Source organism: Lichenostomus cassidix, chromosome 5 (genome assembly GCF_008360975.1).
Source record: "Lichenostomus cassidix isolate B80296 chromosome 5, HeHo_3.0, whole genome shotgun sequence".
NCBI classification, from domain to species: Eukaryota; Metazoa; Chordata; class Aves; order Passeriformes; family Meliphagidae; genus Lichenostomus; species Lichenostomus cassidix.
The window spans coordinates 23,885,793-23,896,003 of NC_139486.1; positions in this window are offsets into that span (position 1 = coordinate 23,885,793).

Below are 10,211 nucleotides of genomic sequence, written 5' to 3' on the forward strand. Positions count from 1 at the left end.
AAAAAAAAAAATCATGATTTAACAGGCAGAGGTCAAAGACAACTTTGTAGATCGAATTTTTAGCATTCTGTTTTTCAAATGAGACAGGTACAAAGGTTACTGGATTTTAAAGTATCACTTTCATTTGGAATGACAGCTGATTTTTCCCCCCTGCAATTACCAGCATATCCCAAATTCATGTAGAAATTACAAAAACCGAACAGGTTTAGGACAAAGAAACTCTGTATTTTCCAGTGGTGGGGCACTGGCAGAGCATTGTTGTGGCCCAAACCTTGCCCCTCACCTCTGCTGAGTGGTGGGTGGCTGGGGGACACACACCTGAGTTTCCTTGCGTGTTTCAGCAGATTGAACAACCTGTGTACACATGGCAGGCAATGCCACTCACATTTCCATCTTTGAAAATGAACACAGCAAAAAATGGATCCTGATCTGCAAGCCACTGGCTTCAGCCTGTCACAAACTGGGCTCAGCCTGTCACAAAGACCTGTCACAAAAAGGGCATCATCAGTGATAGGCGAAATGGGGCTGGGGGATGTTGGGGGTGTGTGTGTCCTGTGGGCTCCCATCACCCCCCTTGGGTATGGGGCATCATGGAGGGAGACATGGGCAGTCACAGCCTGGCTTCTTCACCCTCAGATGTCCCTGCTTATCCCCTCACCTTTCCAGGCTGCCGGTGCCCTTTGACAACAGTGAAGGTGAGAATGACTTGCTCAGACCATGATCTCCTCAAAATTTAAATAAATACAAATGAGGGACATACAAGTTGATGCAGTAAAACTCTGCTGTGTGCCCATATGAGTGCAAGCCACTAGGTCAAACCCACTCAAGGTCCAGGAGGGACAGGTGAGACAACCAAGCGATACATAGCAATGCTCTGCTGAATGAAGGCAATTTCTAAATGTTTTTTCTTTCCTGACACAGGCCTTAAGAACAAAGCCATCTGAGATCACCCTCTTAATGCCAATCATCAAGGAAAATAAGTATTTAAGGTTGCTGAAGGATGGCTGGGAGGACTCTGGGATGAAGATGGTTTCCTCCCTTCTGTTACCAGCAGCATAATTAGTAGGTTTCCTTCTGTTGCTTCCAAGACTCTGGGGGAGACCGACCTATGGATGAGTTTCTTCCTCGCTGGGACAGCCTCACACACGAGCACACAAACACAAACAAGCACAAACACACACACAGCTGGGCTCAAGGCTTCCCAAGGGCAGAGCCATGCTGAGAGTTCGGCTGCTTGATGCAGGCCTGTGAGGAGACAACTGAATGGGCCTCAGCCCTGCTCAAGCCAAATGAAGGCTGGAAATACCTTAGTGCCAGAAGCAAGAAGTCTTCAGAAGTACTTCCAACCTTTGGTTATCAACTCTGTCACAAGGACTGTTGTTTCGCTCTGTCACAGAGAACGTTGCAACCTATGGGTTACTGGAATGTAATAAGTAAATAAGACCTAATTGAATAATACCTGTTCTAAGTGCCTCTAAGAGATGCCTTTACAGGATGGAACTGCAAGAGACTTTGAATATATTTAAACAGTAGTTCAGATTTTTAAAGACTGGAAAAAATGTATGAGTCTCCAGACTCATCTGGATCCTATGAAAATATGTTTCTTTCACTAAAAATAAAGAAAGGATACAGTGTTTTCGACATATTGTCTGATAATAGGGTTTTCTGTACAGTAGTTCTCAAGTTTTTGGCAGATACATATTCACCTGAGAAGCCAGAATATTTCAGTCTACTGTGCTGGCCTAAAGGTTTGCCAACTCCTTTAAATTTCTGGTAACATGCAAGACTTTAATATATATTTATGTATTTTCTAAGCCATAAATATATTCTCATTGCATACATTGTCTTCATTCTAGAAATGCTGGAATAGAATAAAAGCTATGGTATATATTAATCAGAAAACATATGCATGGAAAGGAGTAATTACTTCTTAAATTTGTAATTTCAGACGGAGGAAGGTCACTGTACTTAACCAGGTGAATTGTTTGTGCCTGGGAAATCTGAGAACAAATAATCAAAATATATATATTTCGGATTGAATAATTCTTAGCAGTCAGATCCTCTGGACTGCCACAAAAACACAGCACATGTCGATGAGCTGAAGTATCATAGTGCTGTTCCGATGCCAGCAACCTTAGTAAGAAAAAAAAAAAGCAGAGAAGACGGAAAACCACAGAGAAAACATTAAAAAAAAAAAGGAAAAAAAAATTTCTCAGTCTTTACCTCGAAGTATCAATAATGCCTTTCAATATTGAGCTGCAAACCACAGCTAAACCCCTATGAAAATAGCCAATACACAGACACACGAAGACACAGAGCTCTTTAATTTCCTGAAGACACAGGCTGGAACTCTCCTCAGCTGCAAGGACCTGTGCTTTATAGGCTGCGGTTTGGCACTTGCGACAGCCTGAGACAGAATGAGGGAGCGGGACACTTAGAAAATTAAAGAACTACGTAGGAAAAAAAAAGTTTTTCTAATATAACACGGCTTTAATTACAAATTTATTGCTCGGCTTACAAAGCACAGGGGCGCCTGCAAATGCTCGGAGGAGGAATTAAAGCCGGGGCGGACGGGGAGTTTGCCATCGCGGCGGGTCCCAGGCTGCACAGCCCGGCGCCCTCCCCTCCCCGCCCCGCCGTGTCCTGCCGGTGTCCGAGCGGCGCTGCGGCCGCACTCCTCCCCGGGGCGGGGCTGCTCCGGGCGGCTGCTCCGGCCTCGCCGCCTGCTCCGGCGCCCCGGGCGGAGCGCGCTGGGCGGGGGAGCGCTGGGCACACCGCCCAAGGGGGATTTCCCCCTCCCCGCCCCGCGGCACACACGGCCCCGGCTGTGCGGGGCTTCCGACCGCGGCGGGGGATTATCGGCCCCGGGACGGGGGGCTGCGGCCGGGACTGCGGGCAGGGCGAGCGGGCGGGGCGACGAGCGTCCCCCGGCACGGCAGGGCTTCTCCCCTCCGGACATCTCGCTGCAAGCGCTGGGGGTCCAGCAAAGGTGTCAGCCCGTGACTGTGTTGAAAGCCACACACGCTCAGCTCCTACAAGCACGGGTTGAGTGTCCCTCGCTCCGCCAGATCCGGCTGCTGAGCCAGCTCCGGCCCAGAGCTGCCGGCAGCGCCCGGTCAGGAAATTCCCGCACGGTGGGCAGCGGCTGGAGCGCGTCTGCAAGCCGGGGGATTTACTCTTCCTCTTCCTCCTCCTCCTCCTCCTGCCGCTGCCAGCCGAGCCCCGGAGCGAGCTGGGCGGAGGCACCCGGCGGCAGTCCCCGGGGCTCGGAGCCACCTCCCCCGCGCTCCCCCCGGGGCTGCAGCCGCCGTCACTCCCCCGTGGGGCCACTTGCGCTCCCAGCCACCGCTGAGGCGCCGGGGACGCAGTTCCCTGGCGGGTGGGTATCTACTAAAACTGCCTACCTGCCTGGAAGGTTATTTATTTGTTTTTTAACTGTTCTTCTGATCTGTGGTTTTCTTAAAACAAATGGAAGACCACCCCCCTCACCCAGTCCCCCTATTCTAAGTGGGGCTTCAATAGATGCCAATGGCCCCTGTAATAACCATATGAAATCGAGGCACCTCCATACCAACGGGTTTGCCGTGTGTGTGAAAATGCCAGCCCCGTCGAGGGTGGATGTGAAATCTGATCTTGCTTCAGTCTCAACCGAAAGAAATGATTCATGCTTGACCGTGTCTCCTTGATATTTCTTATTTCGATTTTTCCTGCTTCCTCTGTCCTGTCTCCTGGTTCACACTCTTTCCAAGGGGTCCTTCAAACACTCGAGGATTGTAATAACAATGCAATATGCAGTATTTCCTTGAAGGATTTTATTACTAGGCTATCTAGAACAAAAACAAAAGGCATTTTGCAAAACACCTCTTCAAAAGAAAAGCAGATGGCCATTGTTAAAATAGGGGAAGTTACATGGCAAGCCACTGGTGCATTTAACAGTATCCTCTATTTCCTTCTGAGCAGCACAATATTTGGTCTTTATTTCAAGAAGTCATTGCGAGTGCTTGATTCCTGCCTTCAGTTTTAGGGAGTTTGCTCCCTAGATGAATGGTCATTGTTTTGCTAGCAGGGGTGGCACTGCACATTGCCCTCTGCCAGATGTCGGCCACATCTGCAGGCAGGTGAAGGGAGGCAGCGCTTCATGCAAAAGGCTGTGAATGTAGGGAATTCAGGCTCAGACAAGACCCTGGAGAGCCCGGGAGGTGACCTGTGACTGTAGAGCATGACAGAAACGGGGGTGAGAATAACGAGCAATGAAGGCTTGGAAGAAAGATTGAGGACGTGGATGGAAGGGATATAAAGCAGACAGTAAGCGGGGGAAAGTGGACCATGTGGTCACAAATCAGGAGAACTGAGGGATGCCAGGAAAGGGAGATGACTGCAGGGAGCAGATGGCTGATAGGGGTTAGGGGACAACATGAAGGTGGACCACACCTGGAACAGCTGTCTGCCTTTTCTAGGAAGTAAAAAGTAATAGGAAAGCAATCTGCTGGTTGCTGTCCCCAGTGCAGACAACAGGAGACACACAGTGGAAGTCCGCCTCTGAACCGCAAACAAGGAAGCTCGCTTTTTTATGTGTGTGTTTAAGGCTGGATTTGACCCCGAGCTGACGTCAGGCAAATCAAGCGCTGTCTGCTTCCCTCTAAAAGCCAAAAGAAGTCCAAGAAATTAGCCTAAAATGAAGAGTTACTTATGTTTAAATATCACCTGATTTTGGGTGTAGGGAGAGGCTGACTCAGGGGCTACAGAAGCTGCTGTCACCTTTGCCAGGGGTCAGAAACAGCCACTGCTGTTTATTTGCAATACACATTAGGTCCTTTATAAACCTGTGGAAGGACAGTCCTTACTGCTGCACTGCGCAGTCTGAGGATTTGCAAAATGGGATCGCTAGTGTTTCTTGGCATTATAATGTCACAGTGTCTCCAGGTTGGTTTCAAAGCATGTAAGAGCATGTGGAGAGCACTACTGCAAAAGTTACAAAGCTATAGGCAATAGAGACTCAGGTTAGATAAGGGGCTGGCTGGGTGGAGCTGGTGAACAATGCACGAAAGTGCTTTTCTTTCACTGATCTTGGTTCAAATTAAGGTTAAATTCCAAGGGGAGTGTATTTTTCTTCCCTCTCTCAACCTCACTCTCTCTCTCTCTCTCTCCAGGAAGAGGTTTTAAAGGGCATCATTTTCAGTTAAAAAAAAAAAATCACAAAGAAAGATACATGTTAATACAAATGTAGCATTCCACAGAGGGGAGCCAAGAGCTGCGGGTGTCGCACCCACAGCTTTTATTCAGCCAAAGCGAGTTCAGCAATTTCAGCACCTGGCAGGAGCAGGACTGATCCTGCTGTCGAGAAATGGCTATAGCAAAAGCGAGACAGCATACATGCCACAGAGCGTGTACAGAAAAAATGCTGATATACAGGAGTGGGAAAAGGGATTATGGAAATAATACACAGAATTCAAGTAATTTTTACTAAAATAACACACTTCCTAATTTCTGTGGCTCGGATATCATTACCTTTACCCTTGTAAAAAAGGTATATTAACATCTAATCTGTTCAAGTATATAACAGAAGGAACTAGAATATGAATTTTTCTATTAAATCTATAAAGCTTGGTGCTGCAACTAAAGGAAAACGCAGCAAGGCTTTCAGGTAGCTACTCTTAGACCTACTTTTGTTGGAGTGGGTGGAGGGGGGGGGAGTAAAAAGGAGAAAAAAAAGTTGGATCAACTTCTTCACAAAGTAAACTTCATAGAAATTATTTTGCAATCTGTACATCATAACTTTTCTGCTTTAGAGCAGGTGTTCCAGGGCACTGTAAGAAAATGCAACTGATTCTATGTCCTTCCAAAATTTGAAAGCAGAAATGTGGTCTCTCCTGTGATAAGAGCTCCCCAAAGTGCAGGGGCAAAGGTGGCACACATTTAATGCTGGCTTTTCTTTGGTATGACAAGAGCTCTTGAAAATCAATGGGGAAATCTGTGGTCTTGATCCTGTGAGATAGTGCAAGTTTGCTATGGGGGAGTTCTCGGCTTTCAAAGGAGTCCACACAACCTCCTCCCACAGACTGCCCCGACCAAAATAAAGTATTTTATTCTACCAATACAATGAATTTCTTAATATTGACCCTCAGTAGATCCTCATTACCACTAGAAGGCTGCAGCATGGACTTAAGAATGATTGCTTCATGTGGCATATGGCTCCACAGTCCAACGTAGCTGTGCTAGGTGTATTTCAAGCAGAGTGTTAACATTCTTAGGAATGCTTTGGTCAAAAACCAATGCTAATCCGTGTCAGTCCACCAAAACAACATTTAAGTGTTGCAGAGCACAAACCATTGCTTAGTTGAACAGCAGTAGCTTAGAATCCATCAGTGTCATAACTAATAATCAAATGCAGCCATTATTGATGAACCTGAAAGCTAAGTTACTAGCTGGATACTTCTCTAACCATGAGGACAGAGACTGCTGCCAGGTAGGACAAAACCTAAGTGAATTTAGGGTTCAGCCTCACAGATGTGAAGTGCCTGCTGGGGAGAGCAAATACTCAGTGCTGGTATTCAGCTCTGCAGTTCTGTTCCTGTGATATCCTTCCTGACATCTTTGAGTCTTATTTTTGACCTCCTCCTTCTTAACCAGCATCAGTGCAGTGTTTCTCACCCCAGTCACTTCTACTCAGCGACTGTCATCCCTTCCTGCCAGCCCTGCCTGCCTCTTGGCATTGCTCCCTCCCTGTCATACTCATGCCAAGAACAGCCTTGCCCCCCCTCTGGGAGCAGGGCAATATTCCAGCCCATCAGGTCTGCCCCCAAATCCCTTCTTTCCATTCACATTCCACTAACCCCTACCCAGCCACTATTCTTACCATCTTTTGACTAAGCTCAAATTACAGTATAATTAAAATCACCATGGAACACAACTAAACCAACAAGATTAACTACACAATCACTTTGGGGTTTTTTTGCAGCAGCCTTATGAGACATCTACCTGGCTTCAGCAGTTTTGACTTTCAGATGGTTATGACAAGGATATATTTCTTTCAATATTGGGCAATATTAATGGTCTAGCAGCAAAACTCCAGGACATAGGCATCAGTATCAATGAAGCAGAGTTCACTGAAATGAGCTTCCTAACTCAATTTTACCACTTTTTTTTTTTTTTCTTCAGATTACTCTGTTATTACTGGTTTCTGCCTCAGATAATTTTCTGTCTAGTCTCTTCCACATCCAGAAATTCTTAGGGAGAAATGCACTACAAATACACCTACTCTGAAGGGCTGTCATTGAGCATGAGGTCCTGGGGTGATGTTGTGCCTTAGAAAATGAGCGTGCTCCTTGAAATCAGGAATGTACACAGAAACAGCATGGAGACATCAACACTACAGAGACCATATCTGAGAGCAGGAAAAGGGTGTTGTGTCCAAGTCAAGCATCTGCATGCCCAAGAATTAGAAATGCCTTACTGTCTGAGCAATACCTGATAAGTGTATCAGAACTTGTGCACTTCATCCAAAAGAAGTTTAATGGTAATCTGTTCATGGTCCTCAGACACTGAAATGGGGAAGGATTTGGGGTAGTAAATTGCTCTTTGTGTTCTTAGGAAAAGGAAGCATAATGAGACCTACTGGTCTGAAGTTGAAAGAAAACAGACTAGAAAAGAAGTTCAATAGATTGTCTGTGGAGACCTTCATCACAAATCTGTAATTCTCCACACATTTTTAGTTCCATCTGAAGGCCTGGGACTTTAGGTGTAACAAACCAGGGAGTGCTGGAATTAATGCAGTTGTGGTTGATATCCAGCTTTCTTAGGGCAAGTGCACCAGGAAGGCAGAGTAAGTCAAGAATGAGGAGCCTGCCATCTGCTTTTTTATATGTTGATTCTATAGGGTTTCTCACATTTATGATGCACAATAGCTTTTCAAGCTTTTCAAAGCTTTTTCTCTGGGTTGAAATGTGCTGTAGGCACATATTATAATCACCATAAATTGGCAGGGCAGCTAGCTAGATACCTGTGTTACTGTATATCAATCGTTTAGGTAAAAGAGTAACTGAATAGGAACTAAAGACATAACTTACAGGTTTTGCAAGCGGGGGGTGGGGTGGAAGGAGGGAACAGGACATGCCTATGACAGGTGGTGGTATATCTCCTACACATCCTGGGTCAAGAGGGCAATATGTGGCTCAGCCTGCCAGACCTCAGCTTGCGTTACTACTAGTGGAAAGCAATAGTCATAGCACCTAGTTAGACACCTGCAGCAGGTGGTTTTGGAAGAGCTCTAAGAGCATAAAATGTCAATAGCACTGAAAAAAAATACTTTTAATGAGATAGTAGGTAGCAGGTCACTCAATAGCAGTAGTTGGCTCTGCAGGAAATGAGGCTGTGTGAGGGTAAAGTTCTGGAGAAAACACCTCATAATATGCAAAGCCAGTCATTTGCAGACCAGATTTCAATGAATGGAAAATTACAAGGATAATGCCATTACTGGAAAACAGAGTGGATTGTTACAACAGGCAGTTGTGGATTTGCTATATAGGACTATTGAGAAAAGTCTTGTGGGATTTCAAAATAATACCCACTGATGAAAGCATATTTTCTTTAGGCAAAGGCAGTTCAGAGTTATAAGAGTCTTACCGTAGTGGTTGTTAGAGCTTTGGGGAAATAAAGTTATCACAAGCAGACAGGTAAAATATGGAGGAAGCATGGCATTTAACTGCTTGAAAAGCAATTGAGCTGAGTTTCTCCATTATGGGATCAAAGAAGAGCAAAACTGCAAAGCTTTCTGGCCTTCATTCCAGCATGTGCTATGGTGGGTGCTGCTGTATTCAAACGTTTGGTGCTGTAGCTGTGCAGATATGAGCAGTCTCTCTCTCTGCCCACAGATAACCCTGAGCATCGACAGCACAGCCCTCAGTCAGGCCTTTGCTTAACACATTCAGGGTGAGTGTATACATCTTTGTCCTTTCTTCTCCTGCACTTCAGGCTCTCAGGAGGGGAGTAAACTGCATGCCCAAAATACTATAAACTGGTGCAGTTAGTCCCATATGCAATACCTTTGTGACAGAACGGGGGAGCGAGCCTTGTTCTGTGCAAAAGGCCAGCAAGATGTCTCTGAAGAGCAAATTCCTGTGGCAAATTTCACTCAGGATGCATCTATAGTTGTGTTTTCTTTATGTTGAGGGTGTATTTTAAAAGCCACTCTCCCAGCTGGCTTCACTTTCTGTGCTTTGGTTCACATCCCAGAGCATTCTCAATGAACTCAGGATCTCACAGAAATGACACAAAACAAAGATGTCACTGTCCTGCCACCAGGCAGCCCAGCCCAGGGACTTCTGTGGGGCTAGCCCCAAATGCACAGCAGTTGTCTGTGGGGAGCTACATGGCATCTTTTTGTTCTGGGGAATCTGCTTTTCCTGCACTGCCTGACCTGCTAATCCAGACTGAGCTCTTCCAGCAGAGGTGCAGCTGCCAGTGGAGCACAGCCCTGGTTCATGCACCTGTGATAGGTTCCTCACTCTAGCAAGCATGTACAGAAACTGAATGTAGTCCAACAAGCAGATTCTGTAAATGATTTAGGCTGAGATTCGATTGCCTGTGTAAAGCAGAGATGACACTGGACACAGTCAGGCGTTAGTTGATGGCAAGGCTGGGTGTGGGATTAAAGACTTGCTTCCAGTTCTCTGTGGAAATGGAGGCCAGTGGTTCCCTGTCTGCTGGGACCACTCAGCCAGATGGTATCTCAAGACCCTACAAAGATTTGCAAAGCATGTTCAGCTCCACCCTTTCTCCCCCCCTTTCTGTCTTGACCTGTCTTTCCCTTTGCACACTTTGACCAGCACATACAGCACCACCCCTCTTGGTCACAGCTGGTCTGATCAGTATTTATCTGGCTGCCTTTTACGGGGACCTGTTGAATTAAGGAAAAACATCAGTTTCGGAGATGTCTGGGCCCAAGCAGTCAGATGCTCTAAAGGCCAAGGGAGGATCTCTGTTTTGGCAGTGGGTGTATGTGCTCCAGGCAAGGAATCCTGCACCCTGAGGGAAGGGGACACATGGGCTCTCTAGGCAGCAGAAGACAGGGCTGCCTTCTTTGTGCTGCTGCTGCACCTCAGTTACTGCACACAACACAGCTGTCCCCACAGGATAATATCCCTTGTGGGAACAGTCTGTCCCTAAGGCCATACTAACCTTTCTGAGCTCCATTCCCTATGACAGATCCCCTA